The following is a 19,711-nucleotide window of genomic DNA, read 5'->3' as shown; positions in this document are numbered from 1 at the left end:
CTAGAAATTAAGGGGATGCCCATCAATTTGGGAATGATTAAACAAGTTGTGGTATATGAATGTAATGGAATATTATTGTGCTATAATAAATAAGGAGCAGACGGACTTCATATTTACCTGGAGGGACTTATACAAAGTGATGATGAGTGAGAAGAGCAGAACCAGGAGAAATCTGTATACAACATATGTGTAACGACCAGCTTTGACAGACTGGACTCTTCTCAGCAATGCAAGGCTGTAAGACAACTCCAAAACACTCATTATGGAAAAAGATGTCTACATTCAGAGAAAGAACTAGAGACAACAGAGTCTAAATGCAGAGTGAAGCAAAATACCTGCTCTCTTTCTTTTTCTTGCTTGGCTTTGCTTCCTCTTTCCCATTATTCATCCCATCGGTTATAATCCTTCTTCACAACCTGACTAATATCTAATGTGAAAGTATTTGCAGATTCTATACTTGATTACATGCCACCATGGGGGGGGGGGGGAGAAAATCTGAAACTCAAGGGAATGTGGAACTGAATCTTGTAAACTAAAAGTAAACAAACAAATTAATAAAGATTTTTATCAAAAAAAAAGGAAAAAAAGCAATCTTAGGTTACATTAAAAACAGTGCATGCAAGAAGAAGGTAGTGCTAGTCCAGTTGTACTCTGCACTGAGGTCAGCTTGAATCTGGAATATTGTGTTTACTTCTGTATATCACAAAAGAAGTATATTGAAAAGGTGGAGAGAATCCAGAGGAGGGCAAATAGAATGGTAAAGAGTCCTCAGTCTATGCCACGAGGATGCTGAGCCTAGAAAAGAGAAGGTTTAGTCAGGACTATGATAGGTGTCTTCAAAGTATTTGAAGGGCTTTCCTAGTTAGGCCAACATGGCAAAGAATAAGGGACAAGAAACAAATTATTATTAAATTTAGGGTTGATGTAAGTGTCCAACAAAAGTAAAAGAAGCTGCCTCAAGAGATAGTAGGATCCTTTCCCTAGAGGCCTTCAAAAAAGGAATAGACATGTTTAATGTTACAACAAAATACCAAAAAGTTGTTTTATAAAGCTAGATAGAATTACAAAATTCATTTGGATAAACAAAGGGCCAAAAGTCTCAAGGTTAATCGGTAAAAAAAAAAAATGCAGAGGTGAAGAATAAATTTGATGTATACTTGAAAAAAGATGCACTGCAATATGATAAGATTCATGGTTTCACACATAATACATTTTTACTCTCCTTTGTATACAGAAATGTTCATGCTTGTGTGATAGTAATGGCAATTAAAGATTCCCCTGTATTGGCTTGGTTTTCAAATTGATTGTATTAAAACCCAGAGTTTGTTAATCCCACCTGTGGGATGGGCTTGTTGATGTGAAAAGAAAGTCCTGAAGTGGGAGGAGCTGGTGACGTAGATTTGGAGAGACACTGGAGAGAGGCGGAAGATCTTTTTTTTTTTTGGAAGCAGCACCTCGTGGAGAGGGAGAGAGACTAAGAGGATTGCTGGTGGCCGCTTTGAATTGCCCTGGACTTTTGAGACCTGCCCCCTGAGCTGCCAAGGACTGAGGAGACATGGCTGTTTTGCTGGTACTTTGTCTGTCTGTTTTGATGTTATTTTGCCAGATTTGTCCACTGGTGAAAGACTGTCCTGTTGAAGAAGTCCTGGAACCTGGCATTTGGTTAAGAAGGCCTGAGACTGTCCTGCAGACAGAGAGTGAATACTGTCCACTGGTGAGGGACAGTACTGTTGTTGCAGGGGTCTGGAGACTGTCCTGCAGACAGAATGAATACCGTCCACTGGTGAGGGACAGTACTGTTGTTGCAGGGGTCTGGGAGCCTTTCTGTTGGTTCAGAAGCCCTGAAGAAGCATTTTCTTGTTGTATGTTTACAGAAATCCTGGGAGAGGGCTTTGCTAATGTGTTCAGGGGTTCTAGGGCTGTTCTACAGACAGAGGATAAATTCATGAAGGGACTGGCAATGTATCTTATGGCCTTGCTAAGCCTTGTCTCTCCAGGAACTAAGATTGCTGAGAACTTGCCTCGTGTCAAGATGAAGAAAAGACCTCCATTTGGGTATTAAGTGCTGTGTTTAAACTTGATGTAACTCTGGGGTAGATTCAATTGTGATCCAGGGGTGGGGAACTTTTGACCTTTTTGTGTTCTATGGTTGAGCAAATGAATGTATTTTACTTATGTTTGGAAACTAATCTCCATTTGAGAAGAGGGGCTTTGTGGTGGACTTAATTAAGGTATAGCCTAGGGGTGGAGAAGTATTTGGAACAGAGACTTTGTAATTGATTGAATGATTGGAAAGTCCTGGGGTGGGGTAGGCCTTGGAGATTATTTAATCACACTTAGTAAATGCTGTATTTTGAATGATGTCATGTTTTGATCTTCTCTGTTCTGGGTTTGTTACTGAATGGAATGGAGAGCACCTATGCTGGTATTTTGAACCTGGGAAGTTGCCTTTCCTTGGCATTACATTACAGCTTGATAAATATCAAGTTCATAAAAATTTTTTAAAAACAAAAGGGGAACGTAGGGGGGGATGGTACTTTCAGACCTCAAATTATATTAGTAAGCAGTAACTATCAGTACTATTTGATACCAGATAAATGAAATAGATTGGATAAGCAATAATCAGAAACAATCTAGCTGAATAGCTCCACATTTATTAAACCCAAGGGCATAAAGTACTTGAGGCAAGAACTCGATATTTAACAAAAACTGCTGGGAAAACTAGAAAGCAGCTCGGCAAAGGGAAAAAAATAAATAGCTTACCACAAAAAGTTGCAAATGGGTGTTCAGCTTAAATAGAAGAAATCTGGAAGAAAATTAAAGGAGCTATATTTTACAACATGGCTTGGGGGAGAATTAGTTAGATAAGGGACAGAAGATATTACAAAGGATGAAATAGATTATTTCAATTACATAAACAAAATCAGTGAAACTAGAATAGGAAAAAAATTACCAAACAGGAAAAAAGATCTTTGCATCACACGTCTCTGATAAAAGTTTGATATTAAAGATATATAGGGAATTAGCACAAACACTAAAGACCAAGAGGCATTCATCAATAGACAAGTGGCAGATATGAACAAACTGTTCTCAAAAAATTGCAAATTATTAACAACCATATGAAAGAATATTCAAAATCACAAGTAATCTGAGAAATGCAAACCAAAACAATTCTTAAATTTCACATTATACTCAGTAAACTGACAAAGATGACATTAAAAGGAAATGGTTAAGGCTAAATGAAGTGAAAGAAGACAGGCATCCTAATAAACTGATGGTGAGATGTGAATTGGTACAAGCATTCTAGAAAACAATTTGGAACTACACTAAGAAAATTATTAAAGTGTACAAACCCTCCCCTTTGTCCCAGGGATCTCACTGTTAAACATGTATCCTAAAGAGGCTACAAACAAGCACATATACCAAAAATATCTGCACACATAATTGTGTTCTTTGTCTGGTATCACAAAAAGGTGGTACAGTGGAAAGGGCTCCTGGAGTCAAGGAGACCCTCAGTTCAGATCCAGCCTTATGCACTCACTAGCTGTTAACCTCTGGGTTTATCTCAGTCTCCTCATTTTGGGAATCCCACCTACCTTGCAGGGTAGTCATGAGGATCAAATGAGATAACATCTGTAAAGAGCACTCATAGGGGCAGAGCCAAGGTGGCAGAGTAAAAGAAGGGACTCACTTGAGCTCTCCCCCAAACCCCTCCAAATACCTGTAAAAATGACTCTAAACAAATTCTAAAGCAGCAGAAACCACAAAAAGACAGAGTGAAACAATTTTCTAGCCCAAGAAAAGCTGGAAGGTCAACAATTAAGGTCTATAGCACCAGGCTGGGAAAGGAACACAGACCAACACTGGCCACAGCTGCAGAGACTGGGCTCCCCTTGCCAACTGGAGTAGGCCTCAGGAGACTGAATCACTGGAAGCTATGGAGGTTTTCTGACTTCTCAAACCACAAATGCCAAAGACCACTTAGAAAGTCAGTAGGAAAAAGGTCTGTTGGACCTGGGTGATAGAGCAGTGTGATCTGACCCCAGCCCTGGGACAGAAGAGAAGGTGGTATGGCAGCAGCAGCACTAGCTGATTCTGGAGCTCCTGGCCCACAGAAGGTGGCCGGATCAAGTTGTTGATCAGAGGAGGATTGCAGGGGATCTCTTTGCTGGCATTCAGGCAGAATTCTCTTGATTTTCCCTGCTTGGATCTGGGTAACAGTCCTAGGTGGTGATCCTGAGGTGAGGAGTACTGGCATGGCAGAGCTTGTGACTGCAATGTAGAAGGAATCCTCCTCACAGTTCCAAGGCAGAAAAGAGTGCTTGTGGTCATTAACAGACCAGGAAACGAGTAAACACCTCTCCTTTGATCATACCACCATGGAAGAACTGAAAATTTACACTCCCGAGAAGTATTTGTGAAAACAGCTGCACAAAACCCCTGAAGCTTGGGACAATACACCCTCCACACTGGAGACAGAGTCCTACCTTAACAGTTAAAAAGTCAAGTAACTAGCTGAGAAAATGAGAAACAGCATAAAAAAAACTTGGACTACAGAATCTTACTTTGGTGACAAAGATCAAAACATACAACCAGAAGAAGACAACAAAGTCAAAGCTCCTACATCCAAAGCCTCCAAGAAAAAATATTAATTGGTTGCAGACCACAGAAAAGCTCAAAAAGTATTTGAAAATCAAGTAATAGAAGTAGAGGAAAAATTGGGAAGAGAAATGAGAGTGATACAAGAAAATCATGCAAAATGAGTCAACAGGGGCAGCTAGGTAGCACAGTGAATAGAGCACTGGCCCTGGAGTCAGGAGGACCTGAGTTCAAATCTGACCTCAGACACTTAACACACAAAAAAACTAGCTGTGTGACCTTTGGCCCAGGCTCTCTCAGTGTCAGAAAACATCCTAAATCTATTTTCTTATTTTGCAGCAAAAGAAGTAAAATTAATGGGGAATGCAAAGCTTTGTGAAGGAGCTGACTGGAAATTGCCATGTTGCAGCTGTTTGAGATTTAACTGTTAATGTTTTAATGTAGCTCATAAGAATGTAATAAAAGCAGAAAATGTAAATAAATAAAACTGATCCTTAGACATGTTTATCCATGTAGCTGAGGCCAAGATCCATAAAGACAAAAAAAAAAAAAGAATGGAGCAAATGGAAGCTAACAAATCTATGAGAAATCAAGAAATTACAAAACAAAACTAAAAGAATGAAAACACAGAAGACAATGTAAAATCTCTCATTAGAAAAACAATTGACCTGGAAAACAGATCCAGGAAACATAATTTAAAAATTATTGGACTACCTGAAAGCCATGATCAAAAAAAGAGCCTAGACATCATCTTTCAAGAAATTATCAAGGAAAATGCCCTGGTATACTAGAACCACAGGGTAAAATAGAAATTGAAACAATCCATTAATCACCTCCTGAAAAAGATCCCAAAAGGACAAGTCCAAGGAATACAGCAGCCATATTCCAGAGTTCCCGAGTCAAGGAGAAAATATGGTAAGCAGTCAGAAAGAAACAGTTCAAGAATCGTGGAAACACAATTAGGGTAACACAAGATTTAGCAGCTTCTCGGAGGGCTTAGAATATGATATTCCCAGAGGTCAAAGGAACTAGGATTAAAACCAAGAATCACCTACCCAGCAAAAAAACTGAGTATAATCCTTCACAGAGGAAAAAAACAGATATTTAATGAAATAAAGGACTTTCAAGCTTTTTTTTTTTTTTGCCTTTTGGAGGAAAGGGGAAATTCTTGTTTCACTGATGGGAGGGGGTACCACTGATTATCACTCCAGAGGGAGAAGAGAGATGGGGACCTTGTGATGAGTATAATCTGCAAGTATCTGATGCTCAGAGAATCTACTCATCTTGACTGAGAAGAAGAGGAATTAGAGTTCCTGGGGGCAAGTAACACCAAGCAAAATGAAAAGGCATATACCCAGGGATGAGAGAGCGCTGCAAAGGCTGGAGAGAAACAATCATGGGGAGGGCCACAGTTAACAAGGAGTTTTACATGATCAGAGACACAGGAAAATTTCTACCATGGAACAAGATCCTCTCTACCTTAAAATTAACTACAGACACAGGTATTTCTAAGAGTGGGGTGCCACAGAAAAAAAGGATGCAGGGGGCAAGATCAACAAAGTAATAACTCAGAAACTGTTTAGAAGAGCGAACTCAAAATAGGTATTTTGGAAGTTATGATTCCATGAAGAATACAGAAACTAAAGAATGAGTACAAAGCCATGAATCAAAGATTAAAATCTAAAAGACAGAAAAGGAAGATAAATAATAAAGGGTATGAGAGAAAGAAATCTTAAAAAAAAAAAAGTTAAACTTTAAAAAGTAACAAGACCAAACAATTCAAGGTGAGGAAGGGCAATTTTATTTGACTTCTTACCTGAGAGGAAAAAAGGACAGGAATTAAATAATACGAAGAAAGAAAGAAGGAAGGAAGGAAGGGAGGAAGGGAGGGAGGGAGGGAGGGAGGGAGGGAGGAAGGAAGGAAGGGAGGGAGGAAGGAAGGAAGGAAGGAAGGAAGGAAGGAAGGAAGGAAGGAAGGAAGGAAGGAAGGAAGGAAGGAAGGAAGGAAGGAAGGAAGGAAAGCTATAAGAATGAGGGGTAGGAAAAAATTTACTGTACATCAGGTGAATCCAAAAATCCTGAGTTGCAATTCTGCTATCAGACAAAACAAACACAAACTTTCAAATGATAAAAGAGTTAAGCAAGGAAATTACATTACGCTGAAAAGAGCCATAAACAATAAAACAATATCAATATTAACCTTAGAGGGGCAGCTAAGTGGCGCAGTGAAAAGAGAATTGACCCTGGAGTCAGGAGGACCTGAGTTCAAATTTGGCCTCAGGCACGTGACACTTACTAGCTGTGTGACCTTGCACAAGTCACTTAACCCCAACTGCCTTGCCTTCCCCCCTCAAGAGAAAAGAAAGAATATTAAACTTAGATGCTCTGAATGCCTTATTATCTAAGTTAATAAAGAAACATTAACTGAACTAAAAGAATTATACACACAGTACTACAATACTGGAAGGGAATTTCCATGTCTCTCCCTTGGAAAAATCTAGCAGAAAAATAAACAAAAGGGTAAATACAGAATTAAACAATTTGCTGGAAAACTAGAACTAAAAGTCTCCTGGAGTCTTCTAAAAAAGACTGCTGAAAAACATGCATATTTCTCAGAACCATATAGTATGGTTATAAAACTCAACTATGTATCAGAGCACACAGATATTGCAAACAAAGGTAAAAAGGCAGAAATAGTAAACATATTCTTTATAAACCATAACACAATAAAACAGTAATAAGTTTATAGAACACAAATAAAAGATAATGCCCTAAATAGAGACTGAGCAATGAACTCAATGATGAGGTCAAAGAACAAATCATAGTAACAACTACTACTTATGTAAAAAAAATTATAATGATGAAACATGCCAAAATTTTTGAGATGAAGCTAAAGCAGTTCTCAGTGAAAAAAATCACATCCCTACAAATATACATGAACAATATAGAAAAAGAGGATTAATGACCTGAATATACATTCTTAAAAATTAGAAATGAAGAAAATAAACAAAATAAGCATAAAAGATGAGATATTAAAAATTAAAAGAGAAACAGATAAACTGGAAACCAAAAAAGCAATAGAAGTCATAAATAAAACTAAAAGTTAATTCCTTGAAAAGACTGACAAAATTGATAAAACGTTAGCCAATCTAATTAAATAAGGGCAAGAAATCCAATCAACAAAATAGCAAACAAATAAGGTGAAATCACAACAAAACTAGAAGAAATCAAAAGAATTATCAGTACCTACAATTCATAGTTATAGACTAACAAAGCAGAGTGTACAAAATAAAGATAGCTTCAAAAATACAAAATACCCAAATGTCAGAAGAACAGATAACTTGATTCAATCTGAGAAAAGGAAATAGATCTAGCTGTAAAAGAACTACCAAAAACAAAACAAAATCCTCCATGTCCTGAAGGATTCACAGCAGAATTCTAGTACTTTTAAAGAACAATTAATACCCATACTACACAAATTACTACCAAAAAAAAAAACTGAGAAAGAAAGCACCTTAATAGATTTCTTTTATAAGACAAATAAAAGCTTAAATTACCTAATGCTAGGGAAGGATAAAGCACAGGAGAATTAAAAACCAATATCAATTCAAAAATGTTACACAGAATCCTGTCAAAGAGATGACAGCAATTTATCCAAGAAATCATTCCCTATGACCAAAATGAATTACCAAAATGCAATAACTCTTCAACACAGGAAAGCAATCAACATAATCATAAAAAAATATTAAAAGCCATGTGATTATCTCAATAGATGCACAAAAAGTCTTTGACAAAGCACAACATCCATATATCCTAAAAACTCTATAAAGTATGGGGGTATAGGAGTCTTTTTTCTAATATCATAAAATGTATTCGTCTAAATCCAGAAAAAAAAGAATAATGCATAAGCGTGATACACTAGAAACTTCCCCCAAAAATAGAAAATAAAGCAAAGATGTCCACTGTTGCCTCTATAATTTTATACAGTTCTAGAAAAGCTAGCAAAAGCAATTCAGAGAAAGAAATTAAAGAGTAAAGATAGATAAAGAACAGATAAAACTATCCCATTTGCTTGACAATATGATTTACTTGAAAATTCTAGGGAATTAGCAAAGATATTGAGACAATAAGAGCTTCAGCAAAATGTCAGCTTATAAGATGAACCCCTGAAAATCAAGAACATTTCTATATACAAAAACAAAATTGGACAACAATAGAAAAAGAAATCCCATTCCAAATAGCTATAAAATGCATAAAATATTTCAGGATCAATCTACCAAAGCACACAAAATACTTGTATAAATTCAATTTCAAAGTGTTCTTTAAAGAAACAAGGCACTTAAGGGCAGCCAGGTGGCGCAGTAAGAGCGTAGGCCCCAGAATCGGGAGACCTGGGATCGGTTCCAGCCTCAGATACTCGGCACCCACACAAAAATAACTGGCCATGTAACCCTGAGCAAGTTACTTAACCCCAAATGTTTAAAAAAAAAAAAAAGAAAGAAACAAAGCACTTAAATAACTGGAAGAATATTAAGTGCTTGTGGCTAGGTCTTGCAAAAAAAATTAAAATGTCAATACTCCAAAGTTAATTTACAATTTCAATGCTACACCAAATTATTGGAAGGTTACTACATGAAAATTTATTCAGAAAATTAAATTATCTAGGCTATCAAAGGAAATAATGAAAAGAGGTAGTAGGGACAACAGAGGACTACCACTTGTAAACCTCGAGTTATATTATACATCAGCAGTTATCAAAATCATCTGGTATTGATTTTATAAAGTAGAGAGGTAGGTCAGAGGAATAGAGAGAATCAGAGAAAATCAGAAACAATGGACTCAACATACCAGTGTTTAATAAACAGAAAAGCACAAATGACATAGGAAAAAAGTTCACATTAGAGGTTTTATTTGGGGGGGAGGGGTTTGGGGGAGGGGGGTTTGCAGGAGGGAAGGCAGGGCAATTGGGGTTAAGTGACTTGCCCAAGGTCACACAGCTAGTAAGTGTGTCGAGTGTCTGAGGTCAAATTTGAACTCAGGTCCTCCTTGACTACAGGACCGGTGCTCTATTCACTGCACCACCTAACTGCCCCCACATTTGAGTTTTTAAAAACACTGGGAAAACTCGAAAGCAATTTAGAAGAAATTAGGCTTAGGACAACATTTTACATCATAATGCACAATACATTCCAAATGGATATGTGGCCTTAGTTTTGAAGAGCACACCATTTAAAAAAAATTAAAAGAGAAACAGATTATGTATCTTCAATTGCTCCTTTTCCTTCTGCTCATTAAATATATGCATTTCTTAAAGTTTTGCCTTTGGCCCTCATCTTTATCCCTTTACAACTCTCCCCCCTCCCCTTGGTATTTTCATGCACTCTCACAAGCCTTTAAGTTATCACAACTTAGCCAATTACTCCCAAATCTAGCCTAAGATCCCATATTCCCTCCTGCCCAAATGACTGTTAGACTTCTCCACCCATATATGCTACTGATACCTAAGCTAAATATGTCCAAGAACAGATTTCTTATTTTTCCCTCAAAACCTACCCCACTTTAAGCCATCCATATTTCTGTAATGACATCACCCAGGCTGGAAACGTCATCTTGGACCCCTCCTTCTTCACCCTCTTCCCTCTATATTCTATTATTTGCCAAGTTCTATCAATTCTACACAGCTCTACAATAACTCTCCTATCTTTCTTCTTCTTTCTACTCCCACTACCATTCTATTTCATCTTGGCTGATCTATTGTTATAGTCATCTATTTCTCATCTAAGAGCTTCCCTCATCTGGCTTCAACCTGTTCTTTCAGTCTCACACTCCTCCTCCCTATAATACCTTAACGAAATTGGCCTATATATACTGAATTACTCCTACCCTTCTTGCTTGAAATATCAGAGTCTCTACAGAATTGAAACTTGAGGACTGTCTAACAGACAGTGGAGTGGCACAAGACCAGTGTGAATAGGTAGCAACATACTGCAAATGAAGCAGTTACATAAAAAATATCAGCAAGGAGATGTATTACAGGAAAAGGTGGTGGACCAACTGTGAAATGAGATCAAGGGAAAACCAAAGGACAGCCTCCAAAATTATCCATGCAATGTTAAGAGATTTCAAACAAATCTAATTATATTAGATGGTTTCTGTGGAAGATTTAAAGGAATATGTACAAAAGCTGCACAGAGAAGGTACGGATGGGTGGTTATTGCCACAGCAGGAAGTAGTACCCACATTAACGTGATCACAGATCCATTAAAGTATCTATGTAACCTTGCTTTTAAAGAGCAGCCCAAGGGGTCTTTTTCTCCTTTCTTCCCTACCTCACCATTCCTTACTCAAAGTGGAAGGACCCTGGATTCAGAGCACCTATTACCAATATCATTTACATGACACAATCATGAAAGGGCTTTGTAACATTGCCTTACCCAAGGCATTATTGTAGTAGTAATAGTAGTGGTAGTGGTAGTAGCAGTAGTAGTAGTAGTAGTAGTAGTAGTAGTAGCATTTATATAGCACTTTCACATTGCCAAGTACTTTATGAGCAATTTTCTTTGAAACTCACTACAACCTTGTGAAATAACTATTTACCACCCCCATTTTACAAACAAAAACACTGAGGTTGAGAGATTAAATAATTTGCCCAAAGTCACATAGCAAATAAATGTCATAGGCAGATTCAAACTCAGGCCTTCCTGACTCCAAGTTCAACAAGATCTACTACACCATTTGGCTTCCTCACTGTACTGTTATTTAATTTATTTTTTCCTGTTTACATTTTGTCTAAACTAGACTGTAAGGCCCTTGAACTTAAAGACCTATATCTCTTTGTTATAACAAGGCACTCAAATATTTGTTGATTTGATACACTCCAGAATTTTAAAACAAGAAGTGTGTGTATGTATATGTGTGTGGATGTGTGTGTATGTATATATGTGTGTATATGTATAAACTTGTCTAGCCAGATATATCTGAATGTTTTCTTCCATGTGACTACCACAAAATCCTCAGGCACTTCAGCAGTTTTTCTCATTGGTCTTTAGAATGAATAGGAAAGTTTCCATGGGATTTATAGTGCCTTATTAATTCTACATAGAATCATTAAATTCTAACCTTCATAGATCTGTGAACTCTCTATTTGAAACATTTAACTTCAGTTTGGTCAAAGCTTCTACCATCATTTTTTTTCAATTTAGAAGTAATCCTGCCAACAGCTTTTGTCTTCCATTGGAGCTTTCCTGTACCTTGTCCCACAGCCTTCTCCAGAGCAGGACTTGGCAACAAACATCACCCACCTTCCAGCTTCCATGGCATCCTGGACCTTCAATGCAGCTTTCCCCTGAAAAAATAGCACCACGTGCCATAAGGTTAGACCCTCTAGGAACTATCCTAAACAGATCTCTCTTCAACTACTGATATTCTGCTTAAACTCACTCCTCAATAGTTAGCATAATCCCACCCCTTAGACTCTCCTCTCCATCTTAGACTGCCCGATGAACAAAACCCTTTTTCCAACCCCAATTATTTGTTCACCTATTCCCATTTATCTCAATCTTAGGCCAACAGTGCCCCATTCCAGAGCTTCATTCCCTTTCCACCATGTCTTCTGGATCACCTGTTCTAACAGATCTGACAGCACTGCTTCCCAAGCTACCCTTGCCAGCACAGCTAAACTTTCTTTCATATTCCTGACTCCCTGGGAGTCCTAGTGGGAGAGTTGGAACATTCCTTGCTCTCCACTGTTACTTCTGTACAAACCCATTCTCTCTCTCTCTCTCTCTCTCTCTCTCTCTCTCTCTCTCTCTCTCTCTCTCTCTCCCCCCCTCCCTCCTTCCTCCCCCTTCACTCAGGAACCTCTCTATTCCTTTGAGGTTCTAACCAATCCACATCCCACTGACTGTTCCCTATTGTCCCCCAGAACATTCTCCTCCTTTCCTCAATGAGTTCAGTGCTTGGTTCAGTCTCTCTCTCCTCCCCAACTCCTGTCCTCCCTCATATGAGTGGACTTGAACATATATACTGATGTTCCCTCAAACATCCCAGCTGCCCAATTCCTCAGCCTCTTCAGTTTGCTTCTTCTCCTCTACCCCAACCTGAGATGGGCATTCCTCACAAAAGTTCCACTTCCATTTGTTGTGAAGTCCACATTCACAAACTCCAAACTTATTTTTAAATGATCACAACCTTTTATCATTCCATCTTTCTCTATTTTTTATGATACCTGACCCCACTCTTCATACTCACTGTGACCTCTGTTTCCTCCACCCCTTGGTTCTTTTCTAGATTGTTACTCATACATTAGTTATATATTCCCTCTTTTCCATCTGAATCTTTTGGTAAACCAAATGAACTGTTAACACTATTCTCTACTCATGAATCGCTTGTCCATTCTATTGCTAATTATGTCTAGCCAAAACCCAACTCTGGATTGCTAGCCTTCACTACTATTCACCAGCTGCTGAATGGAGGAAATATATGTGAGTTATGTATAAATACATACAAATAAACACATATAAACACGCACATACACATATCTATACATACACATACATATTATCTCCCAACATCATGCTAACGGGGTTCACTACAAATTTTTATCTAATTTTACAAGGACCCATCCAGCAACAAGGCAATCATTCTACTCTACAATTAACTCGAAATCTCAATATCCACAGTGGTTGTTCCAAACTTCTTCTCAAACTCTCATGGCAACACCTCTCCTTGCCCTCTCTGCTTCCAACCTCTACTCATATTTGAAAGAAAAAATTTAGGTCATTCAGGAAGCTCTCTCTTATCTCCTCTAGTCTTCATCTCAAATCAATCCTTCATCTTCCCCAACTATCTTCTACTTCATTCTAGTCTCTAATAAGGAAGTGGACCTTCTCCCTGCCAAGGCCCAACCCTCACCTTTGATCATATCCTCTCCCATCCTGTCCCACAGACTGCCCTATAATCCTCACTTCTCATCTTGAATCTCTCCCTAACATCCCAAGCTCCCTTATCTCCCTATGTCTCCTTACTTTAGGCTTCTCTGGAACCTAAAAAAACACCCATATCTCCACACTGAAATAACCCTCATTTGGAGAGGATTCTGGGAAGATGGTGGAGTAGGTCAGAAAATTCCAAGCTCTCAAGATTTACCCTCACAAAATATATGAAATAGCATTTTAGAGCAAATATAGCGTGCTAAAAATAAATAAGAGGAGCACTAGAACATGAGTCCTCCTGGGACAATTGGAGATCAGAAGAAAAATCCCAAGAAGAGGTTTGGTCCCTGTGAAGAGTAAACACCTTCAGGTTAGGTCACAGAAAAAAAACCATGCTGCAAGTCCTGAGGTTAGCTAAGTCAGGAGGCTGCTTTGGCTCAGCCACAGGAACCGTTACCCCTGGGACAGTGAGGGGAGTTGGGCATCTGAGCCAGGGAAGACAGGCGGGGGGGCGGGGAAAGGGAGGGGGAGTTAAAAAAAAACAATTAGCACATGCAGTGCGGTAGGGATGCCATTGGCTGTCGGCACTTACAGGAGGATGGACATCTCAATTTAGGTTTCAGGTCAGAGGGGAGAACTGAATGAAGGCTCTAAGGCCAGAGACACCACCCCATGCCCCAGAACTAAAGGGATTACAAAAACTAAGCTAATTTTTTAAATTTACAATTTTTTAAAATGCAGAGGCAGAGGAGAAAGAATCCAATCATAGAGAGTTACTATGACCAGGATTCATTTTCAGAGAAGGATACTGAAGCAAAGGAACCATCTTCTACCCCAAAGAGTAATGTCAAATGGTCACCTGCTGAAAAAGAATTCATAGAAGAATTTTTAAAAAGACTTTGAACATCATATGAGAGAGACTGAGGAAAAAAATAAAAATAAGAACAATTCAAGAAAAACAAGATTAGGAAAACAAAGTCAAGCAATTAAAAGGAAGATCCAGAATCTGAAAGAAGAAAATGACTCCTTGAAAATCAGAACTAGGGAAGTGGAAGCCAGTGAAGTTGTAAGACATTAAGAAATAATAAAACAAAATATAAAGAATGTAAAAAATAGAAGAGAATGTGAAACACCTCATAAGAAAAACAACTGATCGGGAGAACCAATCAAGAATAGCAAACATGAGAATAATCGGACTACCTGAAAGCTATGATCAGAAAAAGAATCTTGATACAAAAATACAAGAAATAATTAAAGAAAATTCTCCTGAAGTTTTACCTAAATGCTTACATGAATAAAATAGAGAAAAGAAGAGATCAATGAATTAGGTATGCAAATAAAGAAGTTAGAAAAAGAACAAATTTAAAATCCCCAATTAAATAACGAATTAGAAATTCTAAAAACCAAAGGAGAGATTAGGAAAAATGAAATTAAGAAAACTTTTGAACTAAGAAATAAAACTAAGAGCTGGTTCTATGAAAAAAACAATAAAATAGATAAATCTTCGGTTAATTTGATTTTTTAAAAAAAAAAAAGAAAGAAGAAAATTATCAGCACCAAAAATGAAAAGGGTGAATTCACCACCAATGAAGAGGAAATCAAAACAATAATTAGGAGTTATTTTGCCTGACTGTATGCCAATGTCAAAAATATAAATTGCTCAGATTAATGGAAAGGGAAATAAAATACTTAACCCCATTTCAGAAAAAAAAACAAAAACTGAACAAGTCATCAATGAACTCCCTAAGAAAAAATTCTCCAGGACCAGATGGATTTACAAGGGAATTCTATCAAGCATTTAAATAACAATTAATTCCAATACTATATAAACTGTTTGGGAAAACAGGTGAAAGAGTCCTACCAAATTCTTTTTATAATACAAATATTGTGCTAATACCTAAACTGGGAAGAACCAAAACAGAGAGAGATAATTTATATACCAATTTCCCTAATGAATATAGATACAAAAATTTAACATTAGCAAAGAGATTAAAGCAACTTCTCTTGAGGCTAATACACTATGACCAGGTAGGATTTATACCTGGAATGCAGGACTGGTTCAATATTAGGAAAACTATCAGCATAACTGACCATATTAACAATAAAACTAACAGAAATCATATTACTATTTCAACAGATACAGAAAAAGCATCTGACAAAATATAACACCCATTCCTATTAAAAACACTAGAGCCGCAGAGAGTAAGAGCGCCGGCCCTGGAGTCAGGAGACCTGGGATCGGTTCCGGCCTCAGATACTTGGCACCCAGACAAAATAACTGGCCGTGTAACCTTGAGCAAGTTACTTAACCCCAAATGCTTTAAAAAAAAATACTAGAGAACACAGGAATAAATAAATAAATAAATTTCAAGTCTTCTTTGAAATAACAGGTAGCATCCATAAAAAGCAATCAGCAAGCACTATATGTAATGGGGATAAGCTAGAAGCATTTCCAATAAGTTTGGGGGTAAAGCAAGAATGTCCATTATCAACACTGTTATTTAACATTGTACTAGAAATCTTAGTGTTAGCAATAAGAGAAGAAAAAGAAATTGAAGGAATTAGAATAGGCAAAGAAGAAACAAGGCTATCACTCTCTGCAGATAATATGATAGTACACTTAGAAAATCCTACAGAATCAAGCAAAAAAATTCTTGAAATACTAAATTTAGCAAAGTTGCAGGATATAAAATAAAGCAACATAAATCACCAGCATTTCTGTTTATTACTAACAAAGCCCAAGAGCAAGAAATAGAAAGAGAAATTCCATTTAAAGTTACTGTAGACATTATAAAATATTTGGGAGTCTACCTGCCAAAACAAACCCAGGAACTATGTGAATAAAATTACAAAACACTTTCCCTACAAAGTCAGATCTAAATAATTGTAAAAAAAAATCAGTTGCTCATAGGTAGGCCAAGTTAATACAATAAAAGGACAATTTTGCCAAAATTAAATTACTTATTCAGTGCCATACCAATCAAACTACCAAAAATTATTTTATAGAGCTAGAAAAAACAGTAACAAAATTCATCTGGAAAAACAAAAGGTCCAGAATATCAAGGGAATTAATGAAAAGAAAGGCTAGGAAAGGTGGCCTAGCTGTACCAGATCTTAAATTGTTTTATAAAGCAGCAATCATCAAAACTACTTGGTACAGGCTAAGAAACAGAGTGGTGGATCAATGGAATAGGTTAGGTATGCAAGACACAACGGTCAATGCCTATACTAATCTACTATTTGATAAATCCAAAGACTCCAGCTTCTAGGATAAGAACTCACTATTTAACCAAAACTGCTGGGAAAACTGGAAAATAATAAGGCAGAAACTAGGTACAGACCCACATCTTACACCCTATTCCAAGATAAAGTCAAATGGGTACATGATTTAGATATAAAGACTGATACTATAAGCAAACTAGGAGAGTACGAAATAGTTTTCCCATTAGATCTATGGAGAAGGGAAGAATTTATGACCAAACAAGAGATAGATTACAAAATGCAAAACGGATGATTCTGATTACATTAAATTGAAAAGTTTTTTGCATGAAGTCAATGAAACTAAGATTAGGAGGGAAGCAGAAAGCTGGGAAACAATTTTTACAGCCAACGTCTCTGGTAAAGGCCTCATTTCTAAAATACATAGAGAACTTAGTCAAATTTATAAGAATATAAGTCTTTACCCAACTGATAAATGGACAAAAGATATGAACAGGTAGTTTTCAGAGGAAGAAATGAAAGTTATCTATAGTCATACGAAAAAAATGCTCTAAATCACAATTGTTGAGAGAAATGCAAATCAAAACAACTCTGAGGTACCATATCACACCTATCAGACTGGTTAACAGGACAAAACAGGAAAATGATAAGCGTTGGAGAAGATGTAGAAAACTGGAACACTAATGCACTGTCGGTAGTGTTGTGAACTAATCCAACCAACTGGAGAACAATTTGGAACTATGCCCAAGGGGCTATAAAACTGCATACCCTTTGACCTAGCAATTCCACTTCTAGGTCTATATTCCAAAGAGAGCATAAAAATAGGAAAAGGATATATATGTACAAATATTTATAGCAGTTCTTTTTGTTGTGGTCAAGAATTGGAAATTGAAGGGATGCCCATCAATTGGGGAATGGCTGAACAAGGTGTGGTACACAAATGTGCACTATTGTGATATAAGAAATGATGAGCATCCACGTCCAGAAAAAGAACTTTGTGGAGTCTCAAAGTAGATGGAAGCATACCATTTGCTCTCCTTTTCTTTTGCTGTTTTGTTTCTTCTTTCTTATGTTTCCTCCCATTAGTTCTAATTCTTCTTTACATCATGACTAATGGGAAAATGTTTTTAATATGAATGTATAAATAAAGCCTATATCAGACTGCATGCCCCATTAGGGAAGGGGGAGGAAAGGAACAGGGAAAAAATTTAAAACTCAAAATTTTATGGAAGTGAATATTGAAAATTAAAAATAAATTATATTTAAAAAAAGAAAATCATCCTAAAGCATTAGAAGAGATGAAACTAGAAATAGAAAAAATACTCCAGTCACCACCTGAAAGAGATTCTATGAGAAAAACCTATAGGAATATCACAGCTAAATTCCAAAATCCCCAGCTCAAGGATAAAATATTATGAGCAACAAGAAAAAAAAATTAAATATGGCGGTGCCACAATTAGAATCACATAAAACCTAGCAGTGGCAACACTAAAAGACCACAGGTCTTGGAACACTATATATTGAAGAGCAAAAGAACTGGGGTTCTGGCCAAAAATATCATACCCAGTAAAGCTAAGCATAATACTGAATGAAAAAAAAAATGGACGTTTAATGAACTGTCAGACTTCCAATATTTTGTTTAAAAAAACAAAAAACAAAAAACCCTGAACTTAACGGAAGAGTTGACATACAAGAGCCAAGAGAAATATAAGGCACATACCAAAGACAAATTACAAGGGACTCAATAAGGACAGACTGTTTATCTTTCAGGTATATAAAATGTAAAACGTATGTCTAAGATTGTTATTAGTAAGTGGGAAGTTCATAAGAAAGATTGGGATAGACCTGAGAATGATATGACTTTAAAAAGTAAAACCATAGGGGCGGCCAGGTAGCACAGCCAGTAAGAGCACCGGCTCCAGTGTTGAGAAGACCTGGAGATCGAATCCCGGGCTCAGACACTTAGCACCCACCCAGAAACACCTGGCCATGTAACCTTGGTTACTTAACCCCAATTGCTTAGGGGCGGCCAGGTGGCTCAGTGAGTAAGAGCACCAGCTCCAGTGTCGGGATGACCTGGATCAAATCTGGGCTCAGATACTTAGCACCACACCCAGAAATAACTGGCCGTGTAACCTTGAGCAAGTTACTTAACCCCAATTGCTTTAAAAAAAAAAAGTAAAACCATTTAGGAACAGCTAAAAACAATGAAAAATCACTAATAAGTAATTATCTTATACAAATGAGGTGTGAGAGGAAGAACTGACACAGATGAATTAGACAGGAGGAGTAGGTTCTGGAAACCCACTTTCATTGAGGATGGGTTCAAGAGGGAACAATACATATATATAGATAGATAGATCTATATATGTGTATATAAATATATTTATATACACAGAAGAGCAGAAAAAGTCTTCTAAATTCAGAAAGAAATAAAATGCCAAGGGGATAGAGAGGAGGGAGAGGATAAGGGAGAGATCTCTAGAGGGGAGTTGAGAGAATATGTTGGGGGGGAGGTTGTAGAAAGGTGTTTAGATTAATGTATGGAATAGGAGGATAAGGGAGGGATCCTTGGGAGGATAAGGGAGGGATCTTTAGAGAGGAAGGTAAGGGAATTGGTCAAAGGAGGCTATACAAGGGTGTTTAGATTAATACGAATGGAACCATAGGGGAGGGATCCTGGGGTGGGGGTAGGTTAATAGGAGAGCAAGGTAGTGGATGGAAGTAAAGTAGAGGCATTAGGAGGGACAGAAAATAAGAGATACATACAAAAGACCAGAAGTAGAATTTATTAGGGAAAGTATATGTCTATATATGCAAGTACATATGTATACATACATATATGTGTATGTATACCTATGTCTATATTTAAATATGTCCTTGCTTAATTGTAGCCTTCTGGGAAGGAGGGAAGGGGAAAAAAAGAACAAAATTAAAAGTGCACAGCAGAGAACAAAAGA

The 19,711-nt window shown here is 37.3% G+C and overlaps 1 protein-coding gene across 4 annotated transcripts in view; it reads right to left on the bottom strand.

The window, feature by feature from the left end:
* PLCE1 (phospholipase C epsilon 1) overlaps positions 1-19,711 on the bottom strand; it is a 372,466-nt gene that overhangs the window by 340,022 nt on the left and 12,733 nt on the right. Inside the window, exon 1 of one of the 4 annotated variants that reach the window (XM_069099272.1) lies at positions 11,850-11,947. The exons of the other annotated variants lie outside the window; for them this stretch is intronic. The gene's annotated coding sequence lies outside the window, so the exon portion shown is untranslated. Of the gene's footprint in view, positions 1-11,849; positions 11,948-19,711 lie in introns of those variants that run through there. 4 annotated transcript variants of the gene reach the window in all.

Source organism: Petaurus breviceps, unplaced genomic scaffold (genome assembly GCF_028583685.1).
Source record: "Petaurus breviceps papuanus isolate PSGF00001 unplaced genomic scaffold, PetGlider_PUasm1.0 37, whole genome shotgun sequence".
NCBI lineage: Eukaryota > Metazoa > Chordata > Mammalia > Diprotodontia > Petauridae > Petaurus > Petaurus breviceps.
Note: the sequence above shows the minus strand (reverse complement) of the source record. Positions and strands in the feature narration are given on the sequence as shown.